General features: G+C 52.9%; 1 protein-coding gene across 4 annotated transcripts in view; it reads right to left on the minus strand.

Annotated features, from left to right (window-relative positions):
- Window positions 1-24,644, minus strand: part of CNTFR (ciliary neurotrophic factor receptor) — a 213,231-nt gene that overhangs the window by 147,224 nt on the left and 41,363 nt on the right. For 3 of the 4 annotated variants that reach the window (XM_063320925.1, XM_063320926.1, XM_063320928.1), the window contains exon 2: window positions 11,337-11,441. The exons of the other annotated variant lie outside the window; for it this stretch is intronic. The gene's annotated coding sequence lies outside the window, so the exon portion shown is untranslated. The remainder of the gene's footprint in view (window positions 1-11,336; window positions 11,442-24,644) is intronic. 4 annotated transcript variants of the gene reach the window in all.

Raw genomic sequence — 24,644 nt, forward strand, 5'->3', positions numbered from 1 at the left:
AGAAGAGGGGGGACAGAGGGCTGCATCGTCTCGCTGCTGTCCACACACCCCATATCTCCCTTCCTACTGCCCCCCTGACCCAAGGCTGGACCACTCCTCACTAACCATGCACCTGGATCAGTCAGCATCACTTCCCCAGCAAGCCATCTCCACCATAATTTTCTTTCCTCATCCACCACTGTAAACAGGGATTAGGAGTAAAGATACTGGGCTAAGCCTCTGCTGCAGATTAACTTGCACCTTGTCCTCAGTGACAATGCAAGTGCCAGACATCTGTCCTTGTCCTGTGGCAGGCCTCAAACATGCCTCCTTGCGTTGCCATAAGACTTTCAGAGAGATGCTCTGAGACATGCGCCTCTGCCCAGCCTCAGCAAGCTGTCCCAGGCCCTCCTTGAGCTCCCTGCAAAAAAAGCGAGGAAGCAGAAGTATTCTGCTGTGTCCCTGCAAGCTAGCAGAGACAGAAGCTGCTATGCAACCTGCTGGCATCAGGGGAAAGACGAGCACCGGAGAACCAGCCGCATCCCGAGGGGGACAGCATCACACCCGACGCCCCGGGGGGGGAATTCGCATACCCGCTGCCAAGCAGCACGGTCAGATTCACCGCCTGGCGATGCCAAGCGGAGGAAGGATGCTCCCAGCCCACAGAAGGCACAACCAAGCCCTAGTCTGCAGCCAAACTGCCCAGGTGCTCTGGCTTCTTGCCCCAAAACCAGGAGACCCTTTGGCAGAGCCATGGGCTTGGGAAGACGGTGCCTGCACAAGCGTTAAGAGACAGGGATGCTTTTGTTTACAGGCCGCTGGCAATGGCGCTGCACACCCCGCATCCTCCCCCAGCCAGGAGCGAGCTCCAAGAAAGGAAATTACACGAGCCAGAAGGTTTGATGGAATGAGCCCATTGGGCGGCTTGAAGATAGCTATTAATGGAGAGCTTTCTCTAATTGCTTTTGTATAATCTGGGGCTGCTAGGCGGAACTGGGTAATAAATGAAATCCAATTACATTTTCTCTCAGTATTTATTTTATTAAGTAGAATTCATCAGCTGATGAAGGGCCCCTCGAGGTAATGGCTCATGACCTAGTGGAAGGCACTTTTTTTATTATTATTATTTTCCCCACTTGGGGAAGCAGATAATTCAGTTCCCCAGTAAATGCAGACCGCTCCCCCCACACAGTGGCAAGGTCCCAGGGAAAGGGGGGATCCTGCAGTGTGCCCAGCACCCACACTGTCCTTCCAAGCGGCACCCCTGCTCTGACTGCTGGAGTCCTAATCAGCACAACGGGTGATTGAACCTCCGCTTCAGAGTACCAGCCAAAATGGAGATGGATCTACAGTGTGCAGCTTGCACGGCGTGCTCCAGAGGGATGCAGCAGGGATTAGTCCCACTGTCACTACTACATCAGGAAGAATCAGTCTCGGTCCACAGCTGCTCTCCTGGAAGCCGCAGATTTTGGTGCCAGCGCTGCTTCCCTGGGATGGGTCTCTGCTGCATGGGGCTCTCAGACTTTGGGGTCCATTCAGGACTACGACTGAAGAGCCCGTGAAAACCATCAACTCAGATCCATCACACCCAGCCCTGTGCTCCACCACGTCCATGAAGTCCAGCCTTGTATCGCTCTGCAACATGGCACCCACACCCACCACTTGCTGGTGGTTTGAGAGGCGGTTGCTGGTGGTATAGAACAAGTTGCTTCCACAAATGCTGCCCAGAGAGGCCACCGAAAACACTGGTCTTGCATGGAGGTGCCCAGCCAAGCCTCACGCCACTGCTCGCAGGGTGGTGCCAGCAGGCAAGGCATGCCATGATGTCCGCTGCTGGCACCGCTGCAAGGGACTCGGTTGCCAAGCAGGGTTTGATGGAAGCCGTGGCGCTGCTGGAGCACAGATCCCAGCACACAGTCCCTTCTTTGGGGGGCGTGAGGCAGCAAAACCCAGCCCGTGTCAGGATGGTTTGCTCCAAGTGCATCCATCCGAGCTCCACCCAGCATCCCTGTGGAGCAGGGGTGGCAACCATGGTGCAAGACCCTTCCTCCTCCCTCCCTCCACATCAAAAAGCAGCAACGGGGCTGGGGTTTGCCAGGCAAACATGGGGTCTGGTGCAGCATTGCTGCCCTTCTGCTGGAGCCCACAGCGAGGGCTCCTCCAGCGCGGGCAGGCAGGACACCTCACAAGGATCTTGCGATCGGCTGCTGGACTCTTCACCGTCCCTCTCCCCATCCAGATATTGACTGACGCTCGCCCCTCGCTCCTAAACCCAGCGCTGACAGCCGCGGCTTGCCCAGCTTTCACTGCCATCTTGTCATACAAGCAATTTATCACCCGCCAGTGAGCGCTCATTACAGAAGACAGACTCCAGCATCCATTAATTAATGGGAAATACTTAGAGAGGCACATACACACGCACAAATCTGTCTGAGCAGTTTCCTACAGCACCCACCGCGGGTGTATCCACACGCTGCAAGAGCGAGCACAGGGACTGGGAGCCGCAGCAGAGGTAGCCAGCAACAGCCAGGCTGAAAACAAAGAAGAATCAACACTAGAGAGGAAAAAAACCAGCCATGGAGATGTTAGAGTAGCATGGTTTTATCCCTGAATTAATAAGAAACTACTCAGTTTAAGGCATCAAAAAAAAAGGGTGATGATTCAAGAACAGGGGGGCGAGCAAGCCGTGTCCCAGCTGCTGAGGCTTTGTGGTGGAGGTTACTCCACAGGACACCTCCAAAGGGCTTGCACGCTCTTTTGCTGCAGAAAGAGCTAAACACTTCGCCTAACCTTGCACGGGGGATGAGGTGTTGCTGGCCTCTGTCCCCCCCACAAGCCTTCCAAGGGCCCGGCAAGGCAGGATAAGCCCAGTCCCCCGGCACGGGAGCAAAGCCGGGGGTCTTACAGAGCTGCCCCTCCGCAGCCGTACACCTCCCGGCCCCCAGCTCAGCAACACCGACCGAAAGCCCGCCAGCCCCCGAGCCTTTCACACCGCTGGGGGAACTAAAAATAAACGAAGCGCGGGTTCGCAGGGAGTCAGCGCCAGGTTTAAGAAGTGCCACGTTTCCGCTGCTTCGCTGCAGAAGCCAGGCACAGAGGGCGAGGGAAAAGGGTTTCAGAGGGATCTTCTGAAACTCGGCTGGCTTCTTGATTCGTGAAGAAAACCTAAAACTGGTTTGAAAGGAGATCTAAACATCGTGTCAAAACCCAGCGCTTGATCTTTTTCACAAGTGGGCTTTCGCTTTCTTCTGCTGAGGCTATTTGCCAAGCACAACACAGAAACACAAGCTATTCCCGTTGATCCAAAAGTCTTTTTCACCAAATAATCCATCCATCTGAAATCTTTTTGCCCAGCTCTGCTGTAGAAGCTATCTGCTCACAGCAGCCCAGGATTTATGCTCAAATGAGCATTTGTGACTAACAGACAGACTAGATTCATAGTGAAATGCATCATCAATAAATCAGTCAATCACTTCACCTGCCCCCTGTGCAAGGCTGAAGTCTCGAGTAACTACTCAGCACTTTGTCAACCTTTACTCCAGCAAAGTCTGGGTAAGAGACCTCAGGATTTAGCCTATTGATTGCTTACTATTGTTTGTGATGCCCTGCGTGCGTTAGACATGCTCCCTTCAAGCAAGATTAAATACCTGGTTTATGGCATTGGGATTCAAGGGAAATTATCTTTTACAAGCACGGGAAGAGACAAGGCAAATTGCCTTGTGCAGTGGTCCATCGTGGTGCAAAGGCGACCTGAACCCCCTCCCTCTTGCTGCCAGGGAGAGCGGCACACGGCAGTGCCGGCTCTCTCCTGGTGTAGGGAGCCCCACAGCTGTAGCACATTTCTGCTAGTTAAATGCAATTTTGGCTAGGGCTCCAGAGCCTCTGCGGATCTCAGCTCCTCCGGTAGCGTTTTGTTGCAAGAACAATAGAGTGACAGCTCCTTGGCAGCTTTAAGTAGCATCCCCAGCTCAAAGGCAGCCTTAATACCTCCGCCGATCTTGAGCCTTTCAGTTTTTACACTCGTTTGAAGTTAAGCTGATCTAACTTGGGTGAGTGGGCGCAGACGGAGCCGCTCAACCAAAGACGAAGCATGTGGGAGCGGGGCTGCCGCAGACGCTCGGCAGCAAAGCGGACGCCCCTCTGCCCGAAGCACAGTGCCTGTCCCCCATGCACCGTCACTTATATTGAGTGTATTAATATCGATGGACATAAGTGACCGTCCTGTCCCACCAAAGGGCAAGCCTGGGACATTTCAACCCACCCCACAATCACAAAGCAAGGAAATATTAGCCCTCTGAATGCTGCCCACCCTCTCAGCGCCTCCCTCCCTCTACCAAGCTGGCAGAAAAATTGGTGCCACTAGCCTTTAGCTTCCAGATCCGAGTCTGATGTCCAAACGAAGCCAGGAGATGACCCGACTGTCCCTGCAGCACACAGGCAGAGCACTGAAAACCAAACTGAGAAAACAAGACTGCAAATAACTTTCTCGGGGGAGTCCCGGTGCTCCTGAGACTTGCCTAGAGCGGCTCTGACTCCAGCACCGCTGGTGCCATGGTTGGGATGACAACAAGACCTCAGCCAGCCCAAGATGAGAGTTTGCTGCTTCTCACCTCTGAGGAGCTGGATTTGTCTTCTGCTCTGTATGGCACAGGTCACTTCAGGGTTTTACTGATTTCTGGTGCGGAGGCAAGCACAGGGACACCACCACCTCCCCAGGCACCTCTACCATGGGCTGAACATAGCTAGGGGTGAAGGGTGCTTAGGAGGAAGATAAAGTCTCACTTTCTGAGGATGCTTCTCCCTGCTGACACTACCCAGCACCCAGGGAAGAACATTTAGCAACTGAAAACCTGCAATTCCCCCAGCAAAAAGCAGCCTGCAGAAGCACCTAGGGACTTGGGGGGGGGGGGGGGGGGGGGGCGCGCGGTGAAGAGGAAAAAAAAAAAAAAATTAAAATAAACCCAAGGATTTACAGCATCCAAACTCAGCCCACCGTCCGCTCCCCCGACCTTGCGGCATGCCCGTGTGCCGGAGATGGCACACCGATTCCCAGGCTTCACCCACGCATCCCGCTGCAAGGCAAGCTGATTTCTGACGCTCGTCCCACCTCCCGCCTTGCTTTATTTCTGCCTGGTGCCCAGCCTCCCCCTCTCCTCTGGGTACTTTTCCTGCTGCCGTTTGTTCCTGTCCTTTACAGCTCTGCCTGCTGTCACTCGCGTAACCTTGCCTGTTTGGTAATTTGTGGCAATAAAGTGTCACTGTGGGGAAAAAATACAGCGTCGCAGCGGCATATAAATCTCTGATCCATAAATTGTGCTGGCCCCCACGTGCATGCCCCTCCTTTTCGATGTAAAGTGCAACAATTTAGGGCAAGAGGAAGAAAAAAAGAGCTGGTAATATGTGATCTTGCTGAAAGGCAACACTGAGCCGTCCTCGTTAGGGGCTGTAACGAATGCTGAGGGGCTGCTGTGTGCTGTAAATTGCCCTGGAGACATGGGGTCTCAGTGGAGGCTTCCTAGAGCTATCCTGAGCTTAAAAAGAGTCATCCTAAAGGGAAAAATATCAAAATACACATTGCTAAGGGGTGCCACCAGTGCTGCAGTCTCCTCCCCTATGAATAGCCCTGCTGGTGCTAAGCAAACATGACCCCCGGGAGCACCGTGGCTATGGAAGGGATCCAGGTGTGTGCAGCTGAGACCCTCGCTCCTCTTCCCACCCAGACGTGGGATCCTGCCCATCTCCATCGCAGCCAAACAGCTCCTCCGGGGGATCCCCACCAGCACCCACTCCCCTCGGGCACTAAGGGGGACCACATTTGTGGACCCACAGTCCCCAGCTCTACAGCACAAAGCATTGAGTATCCACTGCCAAGGTCCTCCAGGAGCCACAAGACAGCCGTGACACCATCTGAAATGTTTTCAGAGGGAGCACAGTCCCTCTTGCTGATGGTTGTTTCTTTTAGTTGGAAAACACTGCTTGCCTCCATCAGAGCCCTCGTTTACTGAATGATCATCTCAGCATCCCGGGGCAGCTATAAAAAGTCACCTCCAGCACTACTGCTGCCTCTCTCCCGAGCCACGGCTCCCATGCCAGACCCAGTAGACAGTCCCTCTCCCACACCCACAGTCCTCGGCGCATTGGGGTCTCATCCACCACCCACCGCATGGAACAGCAGGAAGCCTTGCATTAAAGCCTCCTCCTGACACTGACATCTTTCTTGACATCTATGGCCCACCTGAGCAGCTAAGTAACACTCCTGTGAATATAAACAAGCGGGGGAAAGTGCATTCACTAGACAGATAGCTTGGGGAAGTGTCATCACTCGCTGAAAGCCCATATGTGGTTTTGTAACAAAGGTATTTGCTTCCTGTCTTGCCCACTCGTCAGAGGAATATATGAGCGGAGCTAAGCAGCACCCTGGAGACAGACTAAAACCAAGCGGAGCGCAAGGGATGAGCGGAGCTCATCGTGTTCTGCAGGAGCCGTGCAGATGAACACATTATAAACACCCTTGGGAAGAGAAATCTCCTTTCTCCCAGGATCAGGTATGGCACGCAGCCAGAAGCCATCATGCAATTATCCTGCACCGGATCAAGAGGACATGTCAAAAAAAGCTAAAAAAGTCAGGTTTTTGTCCCCAAACCTGCCCATGGACAACTCCTTCCCTCCTTCAGCCACAACCCACCAAAGCCTGTAGAAAACCACGCTTCTTGTGAAATCTCCAGCCCACTGCCACGGTGTGGTGCAGGGTGTGGGCACAGGGACACGCACCTCGTGCCAGTGTGGGTGCCAGCCGGCAGCTGCCTGCAGCTCCCACAGTGCTCGGACCGCATCAAGATTCTGCTCCTAGTTTTGGGAGAACCAGCACAAGACCCATGTTCATTAACCGGAGCAAATTCGTCAGGGGCCACTGAGATGGACAGGGAAGTTGTTGAGAAGACTGAGACGGGCTTTTTGCAGCAACACGTAGCAACAGGATGAATGACAGTGGGCAGCAGCTGAAACAAAAGGTTCCCACTAGATGCAAGGAGAAACTTTTTGCCCCTCGAGAGCCCACCAGCACTGGCGGAGTGGCCCAAACAATATATGCTCTTTATATACACAGAGGCTTTCAGGAGCAGGCTGGATAAAGCCCCGAGCAGCCATGTCCAATTTCAGACTCGTGCTCAGTGCAGAGTTTCCGCTGGACTTGAGACCTCTGAGGTCCCTTCCAAACTGGATGGTTTTGCAAGTCTGTGGCTGCAATGTCGCATCAGGCCACTGCTTCCCAGGGTCATAACTGAGGGAAAACCAGCACATCACCTTTAATGACAACACTCAAAGCTGGAGAGTATGAAGCCTTTGCCCTTCTCCTATTCCCAGTTTCATGACTATTGCGACAGGGCAAGGTACGCAAGGAAATGAAGAGCAGCTCTACCATATGAGCACAGGCACTCCTTCATGCCAGGAAATGAATCTGGAGTTGGTAACCCATTTCACCCCATCCTTTCTAACCATGCCCTCAAAAACCATATGCTCCCTGAAGACGTATTTGCACATTCACTACAAGACCTGCACTAACTTGGCCGGAGGAACAACTCCAAACATGCAATTTGCACAGCTGGTGCTCATTCAGATGTCCTTGATATCATTTGACGAACGAGGAGAATGCATGACATGCAACATGGCAGTGACCACAGGTTGCTGCTTGGGAGGTTTAGGATAAACAGTAGGAAAAACCTCTTTGCTGGGAGTGTGGCACAGCTGAGAGCCAGCTACCGCAGGAGATGGGGGCGTCCATGCTTAAGCTGTGAACGCTCAGCTAAACAGCTGCACTGGTCTGATGTAGCATCGGTGGCATTTCTGCTCTGGAGACCTCTGAGGTCCCTGTGGGACGATGAAGATGCAAGAACAAGATTAAGATTGCTGTACCATTATGGGCTGTGCCTGGAGGGGAGGCACCTAAGCCAGAAGGAAGAACAGACTCCTTCAGAACCAAACACTGCTAAACACTCAAAACCTGCATCACCAAGTGACAGCAGCAGAGCTTTGGCAAGACATCTGTCCGTCTATAAATAGAGCTCAACCGTGTGTCCTTATCACAGGGCTTTGATGCGTTTGGGGAGAGTATTTTTTCCCCTTTGCCGCCGAGTCCCAGGCAGCACAGATAATGGGCTTGAATCGATCCAGCTCAAGTATTACTAAACTTCCTACCACCATGGCAGCACGCCAGCCTCAAATAGGACAAGAGAACATGTGTCTGTTCAGAGCCAACCACAAGAAGGCAGAAAATTGCTTTAGACTTTAAAAAAAACAGGTGCTTTTTGCAGATTTGTAGATCAATCTACAATGTATTTTAGAGGTTTAAGAAAGTCAATAGAAACAAGATATATCATTGCTGCACAAGAACCCGAGAAGTTGTATTTCTGTTTATGCTGTTACTAGCGCTCCAACCGCAGGCTCATTGTCCTGCTGCTCCCTGCCGCGGTCCCACATCACTCCTTCTCCGGCAGCAGAGTCGAGGGAAGGGGCTCCCTCCACTGCTGCAGTTCACCACCCTGTGGGTTTTTCCAGGACAACTTAGCCCTGGGGCTGGTTGGGGTCTGAGATACCCTAAAAGCACCACCACCGCACCTCCTTGCAACAAGACGACGCAGGGGCTGCTGGCAGTGTCCAGGCTGACCTCCTACAGTCTGGGGCTCATCTCCTCACGTCTCCGTCCACGTGGGCTCAGCACACAAGTTTACTCAAGTCCCTTGGGATGCTCCAGGCAGCACTGAGATGATCCCCTTGGGATTCATGGATCAACCTGGTGCTGCTCCAGACCCATGCAGGGCAGCAGCCTGCCCTCTCTGCAATCTCATCCCCAGAGATGTGACAAGCCGGTCCCCACCATACCTCTTGCATCATCGTGGCACGACTTGGGAGAGGCCTTGCACGAACACCCTTGCAAGTCCTTTGACACCACCCCCCTTCCCCCAGCTCCACCGCAGAGCACTACAAAGCATATTCAGAATTTTTCTCCCTCTTTTTTATTACTATTAAGTGAGCCACATGACATGCCTTATCAAACCAGAGCTAAATCATGCCTGCCTCTCCCTAGATCCTGTGTAATGCGTCAGCCATTAAACATGCAATTAGCCTGCATTTATAAATCCGTAAGAGGCTCTCGCCGGCCATCCATCGCTCACGGGCAGGACCACTCGCATCCCTCCGGTGGAGCCTGTCCTAATGAGCCACCAGGAAGCGGATCCAACTGGAACCGGCCACATCCATTTCCCAGCCTCCACAAGGCACAAAAAGCATCACCTAGCTTCCACCCTCTGCCTCACAGGAGGAAGGATAACGTGTGTGTCTGGACTGGAAAGAGTTGGCTGCAAGCCCTTGGTGAACAAGGAAAGCCCCTGTGCTGCGGGATGCCCTGCTCCAGCCATCCCTCTGCCCCAGAGCCCAGTTGGGCATAGGAAAAGAGGTCAGGATGCAACATGGGAAGCAGAAACCAACCTTCTACCCTCCCTACAAGGCTAAAGCACGTGCAAACGCCTGCCACACGTGCCACCCGAACCACGTTGATGCTCCCTTTGGGAGCAAACTCGGGTGAAGAAGCCCACGGCAGGGCACGGACCGGCATCTGGGGCACCAAGGCTGGCCCCTTCCCACCTCTCTGCCAGGCTCCAGCTACTCCAACAGCACTGCAACAGGGCTGGACTTTCATTCCTCCACTGCCGCGTACGAGCAGGCGCCAGGGGACGTATCATTCAGCAAAGCCGAGGAAGAAACAAGCAGCGTTAACCGTTAGCATGTGTGTACGGAGACCCCTCATAAACTCTTTTTTTCCCTTACTCCCATCTGCTTTGCTCTGGGCCACTAAATCCAATTCAGCAGCACTCAGAGCTTGTACTGAAGCTGCGACACATTTGTCAGATCCCTGACTAGACCCATGGCTAATTTTACAACGCTAATTTATCTCACCATATTATATCGCTTTCATTTCATCCCGCCGGATCCCATTACTGCCAGTGTACCTTGTAGCCGGCATGTAACAGTAATTGGTATTATTAGCAACGTACCCTCCTCGAGCTGCTCTATTTGCAGAGCTGCGAGGAGTCCCATGGGTGAGCCGGTCCACGCCGACGATAGGGAGGGAATGGGTCCTTATCCCATGCCACTCCACGGATGTCACCACCAGGCAATATCAAGGACAAGGTTTTGCTTTTGCAGAGCATCTCTGTACCCAGGACCACAGCCTGCCCCCCACTGTGGCTCCACCAGGTGCTGCCCACCCCTGCAGTCCCTTAACCTTGAGCTTTATAACTCCAGAGCCCGTGTTCAGCCTTGCACACAGGGAGTACTTTTGTCCTTGCCCGTGGCTCAGAGTATACAGGACTTTGCCAATCCAGGGTGAAAGGGGCTGCACAACATCCCTGGGAAGCACGATGTGGGGGAAGAGGGCAGGGGAGCCACACAGGGAAAATTCATGACACTTCATGCACTTTTGGCCAACCGTTTCTCCTCTTTGGTGTTAGCTCTTGCTTTTCCAAGATCAATGTAATTAAAGCCATGCAGTTGTAGCTAAGTGGGAGGCTGCACTAGTCAAACGTCGACAATTCCCACTTAAGATGTCCTTGCCTGGCATTTAGAGACTTGTTAAATTTTAATTCATCATTTTCATTCCTGAAGCACCGGCTTCCCCAGCATGGCTCCGCAGGGTCTGCGTCCCCAAATGCAGCAGCCCAATCCAGAGGCCCCTTCCCTGATCCACCAGGGTCCCCATGTCTCGGAGAAGATGACCCCAAACCTCTCCTCAAGAAACACGGTGTTATCACAGCCCCATACAAAGCCCATGGGCAACAGGTCTCAGAGGTGGAGCAACCCCTTAACCATGGCTGGTGATGTTGGTGGTCTCCTTAGGAGATGCAGCCCTTTTCATCTGAGCAGAGCTTGAAGTTGTGCTTGTCTGTGAGAGGTGGCACCTCTACCTCCCACCACAAAGCAGGGCTGGGTGACACTTACCTGCTCCAGAGTAGTTCAGCCACCGCAGGACCTCTGCTACCCCAGTTAGATCCAAGCCGCCAGAAGGGCTTTCAAGCAGGAGGACTCTCTATGGAGAAGCCTTCCTTGTGCAGTCCACAACATGCATTTTCCAAGCTGTTCATCCAAACCTGTCCCTCTACAACCTAAATAACCCCTGTCAGCATCTTCCTTCTTTGCACAGCAGCCATGGGGCTGCTCATGCAGCAGAGCCAGGAGCAGCCTTTTGCCATACTTTAGTAAACGCCGCCCTAGACAAAAGACACATGGTCTGCAGCCCCACCACAGCCCAGAGCACACCAACCAAGGAAGAACCGAGTGAGCACGCGCTTTAATCCACCTCTTACCTCTCCACCAGTCCAGAGTCCTTGGGGCGTCCCCAATTTCTCATCAACGCCCAGAGGATTCTTCTGGCTGCTTGACCGACCCTCACCGCTCAGATCTGGGATTTTCTTCAACAAAACAGAAGAGACAACCTGTCAGGCTACCAGGTGGAGCTCTGCCGTCGCCCCGGGTTTAGGAAACAACCGAAGGAGAGGGGGGCATCTGTTTTCCAGCCCTGACAGCTGGGGGTAACTGGTGTAAACATGAAGCTAGTTTAGATGAAGAGCCCTCCCACATGAGCATCACAGTCCAGCCCCAAAGCACGCATTTGCTTAATTATTTCGATTTAGAGACATGAAAGGGGAGAGGGGAAAAAGGAAAAAATACAGCAGCTTGGGGCATCTCTGATCCTCTTTAAAGACCGACAGCAATGCTCCCCAGCCAAAACAGCATAGCAGCACTAAAACGTCAGCCCAGCACCAAGGCATTTGCCCACGAGGTCTTGCGCTGCCTAAGCCCTAATCCTGCAAAGCCTCACACACGTGTTAAACTGTGCAGGGAGAGGCCAATCCGACTGAACCCGGGAGTGTGAAGAGGAAAGCACGCACGTACGGCTTTGCAGCACGGACACCGAGGACTGGAAAGAGGAGGGAGAGACTTTCTGTGCTACGTCTGACACGCTGCCTAGTGAGATGGAGTCCGAGGCATTACGGTAACCAGCAGTGCCTTCAGTTAGAGCAGCAAATATGCTTTTTGTGTTAGACAAACAAATTATCAGTCGCGATCCACACTCATTATCTAGCTCTTGTGGCTGAGCTCGTGTTGTTCTCCCTTCCTTTTTAAATGCTTTGAGGAGAAAAGAAAAAAAAAAAGTCTCATGGTTCTGCATTATTAAAAATGAAAAATAGGAGCCAAACTCCACTGGCAAGAGGAAAGTCTGGGAGTCGCTCCTGCGGAGACGCTTTCCCAAGGGCGACAGCAACTCCAAGCCTGGAACACCATGTGCTTTAATTAGCACCCGACCCCGAAACCCATGAGCTTTGCCAGAGCCCTCCCTGGGACCCCATCCAAAGCCTGGGCGAGTCAGCAGTAGGATGCTACAGAAACCCAAACTACAACCCCCACCCGCCTACAAAACGTAAATAAATAAATAAATACACACACATACACACACCCCAAACTCCACTGGGTGCCTGATGGAGAAACCCTCATTTGCAAAGTGCTGGGAAATAATTAAAAAGTTTTCCCAGGGCTTAAAAGGAGGGAAGCGGACCGTTTGTCATGCCGGCAGCGCATGGTGTGCCGCAATTTATCATGCTTGTCAGGTGTCAGCCACCAAGAAATTTAACTCCAGCTGCCCCGAGCCCAACACCCGCAACGCCCCGTCACTCAGGACCCGCTCTGCCAGGCACCCCTGAGCTGACAAGTGACTGGCAAGGAGGGGAGAGGGCTCCTCCCCACCCAGCCTCCCCTTGCTCCGCAATGCCAATGCAACTTCTGAGTTGTATTTTATTTATTTTTCACCCGCAGACGAAGCGGAACAGAGGAGACCAGGCTACAGCAAGCGTGGAGGCTCATCCGTCAGTCCCTGGCAGGGACCTGCCTGGGCTGTCACTCCAGCTTGGCAGGGGTAGGACAAGAGACATGGGTTTAGTACCGAGCGCCCTCAGGGAGGTTTTTGCAGGATCCTCTGCTCGAGCTGTAAGGACACGGCTCTCGCTAGGACAGTGAGTTATGCTGGGAACAAAGTGCAAAATCCCGACGCCTTGGCTGAGGGATGTCCTTGGAACCTGCTCATATGGAAAGAACTGACACCTCCTGCTGCCTTTGTGCCCCGTCCTGATGGGATGAGCCACCCCTGCCACGGGTCCAGCAGCACAGCTTTCCCCATGGAAGCCAAAGCGTGGATTTGCTTTTTAAGAACTCCAAATTGAGTTTGGAGGAGCTCAGCATGCCCAAAGTAGGTCACCAGCTGAAGGACCTGGCTCAGGGCACGAGCTACCACTGAGCCAGTGGGAAGATCCATGAGCTAGACTGCCCCAAAAAGAGGGGACAGCCTTGACCACCGCTCAGGCAGGCTCATGTACGGAGCAAATATCACCACCCACAGAGCAGGGAGGATTCCTGGGGCAGGTCCCTTCTTGTGCCAGTCCTGTGCTCACCCCACATCGCTCAGGACTCGAGGTCCCAGCAGTGTCAGTCAGGATATTTCATCAGCGTGACACCTGCTTTAGAGGTCCTGGATGGGCCACCGCCCCCCCCCCCCTCCCCGAAATACTCTTGTTTTGTCCATTTCTGTAGCAACAGACTGAGTTAGGAGGGACCTGCAACTGTTGTGGTGCCAAAGCACTATTTAAACAAGTCCCTACAAAAACCCCGAAGGAAACCCAGCGCCCATTGCATGCTGCATGTCCCACGTGAATGCTGCAGCAAGGGCTAAGGGATAACGGTAACATTTCTTGCAAAAAGAAGAAAGAAAAAAAAAAAAAAAGCCAAACACACAGCATTTGCCAAAAGTCTTTCCCCCCAGCACAAGCCAGGGCTCTGTCGATCAGGGATCAATGAGTTTTACTTGTACCAGCAGAAGGGTCCCACGGTTTCCCAGCAGCAAGGCATCCCCCGCCAGAGCCGGGGCGTAGGTTTTGCATTCGCATGTGCTCAAAGCAGCGTAGTTCCTGCCGTGGGAGCAGCACGGCCGCTACCTCCCCGCGCAGGCTATATATAATACACCCACACAGCAGGGTTTTTCGGAGGCTCGCAACTTGGCACGGGGAAGGTGGATTTTCGTGGCGTCAGCAGCAAGCAGATCCCTGACACCTGGCTGAAAACCTTCCCCGGAACTATCAGACCTGGTCTCACAGCGTAAAGGTACTGGAGTTTCTTCAGCACAACAATGGCAAGAATTTTTCTTTGTTGTTTTTTTTGGTTTGTTTTTTTGGGGGTGTTTTGGGGTTTTTTTGTTTGTTTTTTTTTTTCTCTTAAACGGTGGATAAACTAATGCCTTTTTCTTCCCCAAACTGCATTCTGAGAGCAGCTTAAAACCCTCTTTGCTAAAATTTTCCAAAAAAATTCAGCCGGAGGCAGAGACATGTGAAGTTTCAGTCCAAATGGTTAAAGGCTGGCGTAGTTTCAAGCAACTGAAGACAGGGGCTTATAATCAGACGTGTCAGGCAACCTTAATTATATTATTTCCTGAAGGAAATAGTTTTCCCTGCCGAAGTCCAGAAGTTATTAAAAAAAGTTGACCTCACTGGAACCAATCAAGATGGAGACAAGAAGCCTGTGATGGATTTTTAAGGCAGGCAAGTTCACGCATCTGTATTTTCGGGGGTCCAGGATTTTAGGACAGGTGTTCCCAGAGGAGCCCTGGCCCTGATGCAGCCCCATGGCCGGGAGCCAGGATGCAGAGCCCCCTCCATCCAGCTTCCCCAACACCCACCCTGGGGCAGGGGGGACGGGGGAGCCCCACGCGCCCGAGGAGGATGCTCGCCTGCGCCCGGATCGATTGCTTTGCCAACGCGAGCGGAGAAAAACAGCCGGCTGCTTTGTAGCTGTCAGGAGCACACAGGCTTTTTGTCCGTCTCTTCCCCTGCGCCCATAAATAAAAGTGACAGCAACTTTATTTAGGACTTCTTCCAGTTACGAGGGGATGGAAGAAAAGTGAAAAATGAAATCGTAGCGCAGCAAAAGTGGAGAGGGAGGATCCTGGAGGCACAGCTCGGGCTGTTCCACGGCGGCAGCAGCCATTGCACCCCCCAGCACCTCCCCTTCCCCACCAGTGCACCCTTCCCCTCCGCCCTTCCAGTCAAAGAAACCCCATCCCATGAGCCCGTCTCCTGCTGCCTATCAGCTTCCCAATTGGAGGGAGCCAGAGGTGGAATAACGGTATCTCCTTCCCTCCTGAAAGAGTCTAACAAATCCCCAAATAGTTCAGAGGATGAAGTCACCTGTTGCCCCAACACATAGGCAAAGCTTATACTCATAGCATCAACAGCAGCCCCAAAATGCAGCTCAGCCCTGAGCAGCTCTCCAGCATGGCTGAGTGGCGAGCGCAGCATCTCCACCAGCCTCCAGCACCATGGGAGGTCCTGGCTGGACCTGGTTTTGTCTATAAGCTCCAAGGAGTCTTTTGCAACTGAGGAAAGACCTCCTTTGTATAAAAAAGCATGGAAAGAGACTCAAAAGGCAAGAGAGGAGGTGAAGGCTGCTCCGTGAGAGGGCTGAGCACCCAGCAGAGCTACCCCCAGGCAATGCCCTGGCATGGGGGAGCACAGCCAGGGCTGAAGCATCCCAGGTCTGGTCTCCCCCCGCTGCCTGCAGTGTGTCACAGCAGTACAGCACCTCATTTATCTCAACGGTATTGCAGCACAGAGAAAACACAAGCTTTGTTTCAACCTTCATCCTACTCCACGCGCAGGAATCCAGTCCCCAACAGGGGCTGTAGGGCTTGCGCCGTCCTGGAGTGAGGTGGACTCGTGACAATCACCTCCACCTGCACACAAACGCACTCAGGCGTATACAATGAGACCCACCATCCCTGGGGATGGGCGCCTACCCCATCCAGAACAGTTCAGGGGGGGAAGCTGTGTGCAGCTCCCCGGGGAGAGAAGCTGCCAGTGACCTCATGGGTTCCTTCCACCACTGCCCTCTCCGCTGCCGTGAGTCAGAGATTAACGACAGGCCATTTGTCAGCACTGGTGGCATCATCGCCAATCTCATTTCTGAGCAGACATCTGACCTTGCTTGCATCCCCGTGACCCACGTTACCACACGGCTCCGGCAGCCTCCTGACAGCTCCCAGGGGACGCAACGCAAGGCAGGGGACTGGGCTGTGACACAGCCCCATCCTGACTCAGGATGCACCAGGCAAGCCTTTCAGCTGCAGGATGAGTGGTGAGCGTTCGAAGGCTTGTCCCGCTGCCCTGCCCTTCTCCCAGTTGGTATCCCTTGCTGAGCTCTGATTAGGTTATCGAGAAGGGAGGTCTGTTGCCAAAGAGGAGGGCTCAGGCAAAGCCAGCCTTGCCTGAATCTCAGGAGGGGAGAGGAAAAAAAAAAAGAAGGGGAAAAAAAAGACATTTTTCTCATGTCTGCAGCATCCTGTGTCTCAGTGCTGTCTGTTGTAGCCCCCCGGTAACCAGCCAGCTGGGGGGTTCAGTGTGCCGTACCGACTGTGGCCCTCAGACCTCCTCTACAGCCAACCATGATCCAGGCTGAATGTCAACCCAGATCTCACTCCATGAGGAAACCAGATACAATCCAGACACAGATCCACCCTGCATTTCTGAGCAGAGCTTGTACCTGTGTCCTGCAGAGCAGATGGGCTGTGCCACGGGGTCCAGCACCCCTCTGCCCCACACCAGACCGTGTTGCCACCGTACAAGTCTATTGTGCAACTATCGCCTGGACACCACGCACAGCTCTGGTGTCCTCACTCCTCAGAAACGGAGTTAGTGAGACTGCAAGAGGTACAGGGGAAGGGGAAAAAACAGATTCTGCATCGGGGCACAGCAAGATTTTTCTCAACCAAGGAAGAGAGAGAGGGAAGGAGGAGGAGACAAGACTTAACCACAGGACCTCAGGCTAGACAAACCGTGTTAGCCAAACCAGGATGTTGACACAGTTCCTTGCTAAATGGCAGAAAACAAATTGTTTCAAGAGGAGCAGGGAAAATTCAAGAACAGGTCCTCTGACAAATCCTGGTCCCGGTGCAAGCTCTGCCTCAGCACAACCCTCAGCCTTTGACAGCCAGATGCTGGCAGGATGGCATCCCCACAGGGAGAGACCCGTCAGGATGGCTCTTCATCTGCACTGAGTCAAGCCAGTCCCAGCTCTCGTACTTCTCATAAGAGGAACGAATTAAAATGATGTGGGACTGGGAAAAGACACACTCGGTTAAGATGAAGAAATCAGTGCCATTAAACATCGTTAGAATAATATGCCCAGAAAGCTTCATAAAAGGAGATACCATATGATTGAATGCCCTCCAGACCCTCATTTCACACAGACCCAAAACACCAACTGAGAATCTCTTCTAACAGCCAACTCTTACAACTATCAGAAGGTTTTTTTGGTTTTGTTTTGTGGGTTGTTTTTTTCCTAAGGAGCTTTTTTGGGTTTGCAACTGAAATTACAATTCTTTTAGTTCCTGGGGGGAAAAAAAAAAAAAAAGAATAAAAAAAATCATTTTTCATTAAGCTGAAGCAAATGGCATTTTTGCTTGTCAAAAATATTTGACACAACTCTGACAGACTCGACCAGACATATGAATAAAAGATTTAAGCCCGTCTGCTTCAGAGCTTAAGAAAAACCCGCTGTCAGTCCCACGCCAGGACAAGCTCTCTCCTATGGGTCACGCTGCCCGGGGGGCTGACAGCCCCGTCCTGGTGCTGGAGTGGGAGGGAGGGCAGGGACCAGCCACATCAGCCCACTCATCCCAGTAAAACCCCACCAGCCCACGTTATCCCTCGGCAGGCTGCCATCTCCAAGGCTGGATCAGGCTCCCCCCAGCTCAACAAGCAAACAGCCGGCTCCGGTGGCAGGGAGGTGAGGGGCATTGATCTCCTCCCTCTCCCGCCACCATCCGTATCCAATAACGGCATCGACCGGGAAGCACTGGTTGCTTTATTTCCTCAGCCACCCGGGCTGTGCATCAGCAGCCATCAGGCCTCCTTCCCCACCCGCCGTGTCAGCGGCACGGCCACAGACGCCGTGACAAGATGCAAAGAAGCGTCGAAGCCTATTTCGAAATCCTTCTATCCTATTCAAGCCAGAGAGGCTTATCTGCATGGATTTATACTGTTTGCCCCCAATATTTAGCTACTGAGCTGACTAATCTGTGTGCAAGAAAAACCCCGGTGGCTGAGCAATCTACATCATTCATCATTTAGATTAGCTATTGTCTTAATCCTCTTTAAACTACTGTATAATACATAAGGGAATGGATGTCCAATATGCTTGGGATGTGCAGAAAAAAGCCCAGGCTGAAGCTCAGAAACTTGGACGGAAGCTAGAATGACAGATCCTACCAAGCCATGGAAGACAAAGGAAACCTGTTGCACCCCCTGACAGCCGGTTTGACTTCTTCCTCCCTCTGCCCCAGCAGCCTCTAATTATTTCCCAGCCAGCCTCCTCAAGCAACACGTAGCTCCCCTGCCCTCTCCCCTCATCACAACCCCGTTACGAATGGGGGACCCCACACCATGCCAGCCCCATGCAATATGGTCATGCCAATGCTGCTGCCCCAAGGACGGGAGCCCTCGGGGAGCTGGGACATCCCAAGCCACCACCAGCCGCATCCGTGCTGCTCTGGGAAAGGCAACGGCTTTGCACAGCCCCAGCGTGGGGCCTCGGGCCCTGCGTCGCAAACTGGCAGGCTCAGGTCAAGGATTAAGTCCGCTTCACTCTCCGGGATCACGCTGCGCATCACTGCGGCGCCCGGCAGGAGGACGAACAAAGAACAGGTTTCTTTACGGAAACAGCAAGGAGTTTGGGGGGAGAAGGAGGGGGTGCAACAAGGCAGTAGCAAATGAGGCTTTAGTTCGTTGCCTGCCAGAGCTGAGGGAGCTAATAAACAGACAGATGAGAGCTAAATTGTCTTCTGAACCTCTGTATCAGTATTCACATTACAGAGGCTGCTTCCAGCAATTCCAGCGTATTAATAATAAATGCTACATAATTACAGCAGGCTTGCTTTTGTCCTCTCTTCCTGTTTTCTGTCAATGTCTGCTTAACCCTGTGCAGCCCACAGCCGGCTCTCCACCGGCACCAGCCCCTCCACGGGCAGCACAGCCCTGGCACCACCGATGGGTGCCTCTCCCGTCTTCCTCCCGGGCTGGACACAGTGCAAAGGGAGGTGAAGGGAAGCTCAAAAGCTGATGCCAGTCCACAGCGATCACCTTCTACCTGTCAAAGCCGTGACGATGTTGCTGCAGGGCATGAAAAAGGAGTATTTGGGGCCTCGGAGGTAGCCCCAGGCTGGGATGAGCTGGGGACTGTGCAAATGCCGTCTCCAAAGCACAGAAGAGTTCCGAGTCACCGACAGCTTCTTAATAGGCAACAGGGTTTATGGCCTCTCTAGGTTTTCACCTCCTCCGGATTTGCAGCTGGAGCTGCCTTGCCTGCAGAGATGCGTTTGGGGCGTCTCTGCCCAGCCCACGGGGAGCCCCCCGCCACTGCCCCCATGGTAGCAGGGCTGTCAGTGGTGACGGCTCCCCAGGATGCTCAGGACAGGAGCAACTACACCGCACACTGCTTGGAGCTGGCAAGAGGCTCTGGGGCAATCCCAGAAGGAAGCAATGGTGGGAAGACACACGAGATGACCCACAGGTCCCAAGTCTGGCACCCAGGTAAGGAAAAACAAAGTCTTTCTGGAATCAAGCTCCAGACCAAAACACCTCCAGCCTGGGCGGTGCTGCAGCCACCTCCCCACGCTCCCCCTTTGCTCTCCACAGTGACAGGGACCCTCGGACCCAGTCGCTCTTCCCAACTGTCCTTCTTCTTAGGCAAGCTGTACCGAAACGCTGTGCCCTGTTTGATCATTTCATGAGCTGATTCAAATGAGAGTTGAAGACCCTCTGGCAATTTTTTCCCCAACTTTTAGAAGCGTTTCATCCAACCTAGCTGCAAACTGAGCTCTGGAGCCTGCTTTGCTTCCCACAGGTCTGTCTTGACAAGCATTTCTTCCTCTGTTGCAGGCAAAGAGCATCAAAACTCTGGAGAAGGGTCCATGTTAACAGTGCATAGCTGTTTACAGCAGAGCACAGGTTTAATTTGCACCTTTCAGGCTAGCTCCCTCTTTTCCCAGCCTTGCAGGGAGGCTGCTGTGGCCCCTAACATGGCTTCAATAATAGAAGAGAACAAATACCTCAAATGGGATTTCTGTGAGAACAAACCAACATGCAAAACAAAGCAAGCCTGCCTTCCAGTGCAAATTAACTCAGCTTCTGCCCCCACTACAGACCTTTCCAGACATGAGACCCACTGGACGGCAAACGAATGCCAAGCAGCTCAGATGTAAATCTCTCCCTGCACAGAGACAGCCTCAAATGCTAAGAGAACACTTGGCTCAAACAGCAAAGCATTGAGAAGCCTTGAAATGGAAAAAAAAACCCAACTCAAACCCAGCTACAACACTCATAGAAGGAAGACAAGGCTGCAGCGACATAAGACTGGCTGTTCCTCAGACGCCGGTGTCCCACCCAACCTGGGACATGCACAGCATCCCCAGCGCTGGCATCCTGCCACCACTCTCCGATGGTTCCCATGGCTGCACACATCCACTTGGTGTCTTCGGTGCAGTCTCCTCTGCAACGTGAAAGCGCAGAAGCATTTTTCTCCTTGTACATGTCAGAGTTACTTTTTTGCCGTTCTCAGAAAATGAAGTAGCAACCAGCTGTTCAGGAAAAAATGCTGAAGAACCACAGCTCTTCTCTGTCCTGCACTGACCAGTAGAGATGCTGAGAAAAGCCAGAGGCACAGACCATGGAGGTGACGGGAGGAACACACAGGACAGAAGTCCTCTGGACTGCTCACACGGAGTGGGCATGCCAGAGCAGGATGGAGCAGAATGGGCAGTAGGAAAAAAAAGAAAAGGTATCATTATCATCACATCACGCTCCTCCTTGCAGGATGGTAAGATGAAGGCTACTTTGAGTGCAACATTGCTAGCACATAGCCATGGGGTATGAGGAAGCCCAAGTTCATCCCTGCTGGGTAGCGCTGGGCCAGTCACATCTCCATGGGCTGCCTCTCTCAGCAGGGCAGCCCCAATTTCCTCACTGCAGGGACCTCTACTCCCTGTGCAAAAGGCACTCAGTGGGCTGGAGTCCCCACACACTGCCATGAGCTGCTCCGGCCGGGAAAGTAATAAGCCATATGGAAAGGGAAGGGAAACCCACCAAGAGCCGCAAGGAAAATGACATATGTCAACCCCAGAGAAGAAGATCCCAAGCTGGACCGCAGCTCTGGGACACACGCAACCACCCAGCCAAGACAACCTGTGCTGCTGGAGCAGCTCCCGCACGTGGGGGGAAGCGATGGCCCCGCCAGCCCCTCGCAGTGCCCGCCAGACACACGGACAACCTCCGGCACTGCTGGGCTGGCTGCCACAGGAGCATCGCAGGCCTGGGAGGACAGCCGAGCACCCAGATCGCCCTCTTTCAACAGGGCTCAAACCCTCCCAGCACGGATCCCAGCATCACAGTGCTGCAGAGTAAAGCAGGATTTGCCCCAGGATGATAAGCCAGCACTCCGAGATGCAAAGGCAGAAAAGCATCAGTCTTTCGACCCCCTCCAGGTTCATCTCCAGGACAGCCTGCATCACGTCCTCCTGCCAGGGCTGTTTCCCTGCTTTCCAGCAACCTCCACGTCCAAAAGCCTCCCCCCACAAATCTCAGGATGCTCCTACGTGGTTGATGGCAGCACGTTGCAGGCTGCGTGAGCCTCTTGTGCCAGCCCCCTCCACAAGCCATTTGAAAAAAAAAAGAGAGCAAGTTATTAATTACAAATTAAGCTGCTAATTGTTACTAAGCTCTGTTAGCTCTAGGGGAAACAAAGGCAGAGCCTGTGCCCCTCAAACCATGGCTCACTGATGGCAACTCCGATATGAGGTGCCTGAGCTCCCCAGGAAAGCTGCTGGGGACACAGTGGCACCGCTTCCAGCTCGAGCTGCACACACCAGCCCCGAGATCTCTTAATACTTCACAGAATCACACAGAATCACAGAATGGTTTAGGTTGGAAGGGGCCTTAAAGCTCATCTAGTTCCAACCCCCCTGCCATGGGCAGGGACACCTCCCACTAGACCAGGCTGCTCAAAGCCCCATCCAGCCTGGCCTTGAACACCTCCAGGGATGGGGCATCCACAGCTTCCCTGGGCAACCTGTTCCAGTGCCTCACCACCCTCACAGCAAAGAATTTCTTCCTGATATCCAATCTAAATCTACCCTCTTTCCGTTTGAGGCCATTACCCCGTGTCCTATCACTACACTCCCTGATATAGAGTCCCTCCCCATCTCTCCTGTAGGCCCCCTTCAGTTACTGGAAGGGGCCATAAGGTCTCCCTGGAGCCTTCTCTTCTCCAGGCTGAACAACACCAACTCTCTCAGCCTGTCCTCATAGCAGAGGTGCTCCAGCCCTCTCATCATCTTCATGGCCCTCTGCTGGATCCGTTCCAACAAGTCCGTGTCCTTCTTGTGCTGAGGGCTCCAGAGCTGGACACAGCACTGCAGGTGGGGTCTCACCAGAGCAGAGCAGAGGGGCAGAATCACCTCCCTCGCCCTGCTGGCCGCGCTGCTTTTGATGCAGCCCAGGATACAGTTGGCTTTCTGGGCTATGAGTGCACATTGCCTGCTCATGTTGAGCTTCTTGTCTACCAGCACCCCCAAGTCCTTCTCCTCGGGACTGCTCTCAAGCCATTCTCCCCCCAGCCTGTATTTGTGCCTTCTTCTAGCCCTGACCTGCCTCCAGACACTGTGACAACCAAAGGCTCAAACGCTCTCCCAGCCAATGGTCAGAGCCATCTGCAAATCCGACTTCGGCACCCACAAGCGCCAGCAACTGCCTCCACCAGACTTCTTCTTTAACGCAGCAACTGGGAGTGACAGCCCCAGGGCTCCCCTCAAGTAAAGATCTCCTTGCTGGGAGGCAGAGACGAACAGTTTTCCCCAACATCACATTGCAGCAGCACTTAAGAGGTTTGTACAGCAACAAGTCCCCATTTTGCTTGTCCCTGTGCGGACTCCTGCACCTCGCAGAGGGCAAGCAGATGGAGAAATGCAAGAATCAGCCCATGCCAGACAGGTAAGATCCGGTCAGCTGAGATCCTCGAGCTGAAGAAACCCCTCCTGCCACAAGTTTCTCAGCTCTGCGTCCTGGAAAGCTCAGAAACACAGTCCAGAATTACCTCCTCCCTTAATAAGTAACAGGTAATATGTAGTTAAACAGTAATATTAATAAATAATGAGTAGTAATTCCTTAATAAGGGACAGTAAAGCTTGAAGCATTGCCCTCCTTTGACCCAACTTTTAAGTCCATGGGAAACACAGCACCTGTAGGCGCTGGATAGACCTGCCTTGTGCTCTTCTGGAGCAGGACCAGTTCTTCTGGGTTTGGCCATCAAGCAGCCGTTGCTGAGGTCTCCATCCGTCCACTCTCACACTGCCCTTCTCCTCGGGCAGCTCAATTAAGCCTAACGAATTACATCCAGCACGAGTCACGAGCAAGTGCTGGAAGACTTGGCGACCATGGTGCTATGCAAGCAGAAGGTGGATAAATAAAATTGACTCGAGTTGACAGAAAACCGCTCAGTGAAACTTGTTGGAAGTTGCCAATTCAGTGACAGAGATTCTGCGGCGAAGCATCTGTTTGAGTGACTTTGGCTCAAAGGGGACAAATAGAAAACGTGGCAAAAGCCACTTCTACTTTTAAATAGGAAAAACTCCAGAGAAGTTTTATACTATTTCAACATTTAAATAAAAAAAAAAAAAGAGTTTAACTGAGAAGAAAGAAAATATCGCTAGTTACCAGAATGAATTTAGTATCAGACCTGTAGAATAACACAGTTTGGCCCAGATCTCAACCTAATACAGTGCAGGAGGAGCAGGACCAGCCATCTCAGGTCATACAGGGGTTGCCGCAGGTCAGGGCTGAGCGTCTCACAGGCTGGACCTTTCCCATCCTTTTACAGTGTTTTACCACACTCATGGTACACGATGCTCCCCAGGCAATCAGATGCTGCAAATTGGGCTGTTGTCTACTGCCCTGTGCCTGGCTGCATCCAAAAATGAGTCCATCACCTGCCTCTCCTCACCCACCAACGGGCTCAAAACAGCAGTAAGGCACAACCCCCCAACACCCTTCTTCACCTTCCCTTCCCCAGACTGCACAGACCCACTGCTCTCAGCATCTCCGACACCATTCTTCTCCTCCATAAACCCTCCGAGTTTCCCTGCTGGCAACCATCCTTGAGTTTTGACATCACATTCCCACGGGAGATGGTGGTGGGGAAATATTGTAAACCAAGACAGACTGCACAGCTTCCTAGAGGGCAAGAAACTCTTCCCAAACCTAGTCGTAGCCATAACCGACTGTCACAGTTTCCGCTTCAAAAATAAGGAGCCCTGCTCCACAGCAATATAAACAGTTGCTGTTCCAACACAGTTTTCCCCCCCTTTCCTTCAATTCGAAGTCAATTACGGCAAGGTTAATGGTGCAGAGAGGATGCCAGTCGGCTGGGTAATGATGTCGAAGCACCTGGCATTGCCTGGGCAACAGCTAGGCAGCGGGGATGCAAATGAAGGCGCAGGGTTGCACTTAGGTCCCTGGAAACGAGCT

Source organism: Chroicocephalus ridibundus, chromosome Z (genome assembly GCF_963924245.1).
Source record: "Chroicocephalus ridibundus chromosome Z, bChrRid1.1, whole genome shotgun sequence".
Lineage (NCBI taxonomy): Eukaryota > Metazoa > Chordata > Aves > Charadriiformes > Laridae > Chroicocephalus > Chroicocephalus ridibundus.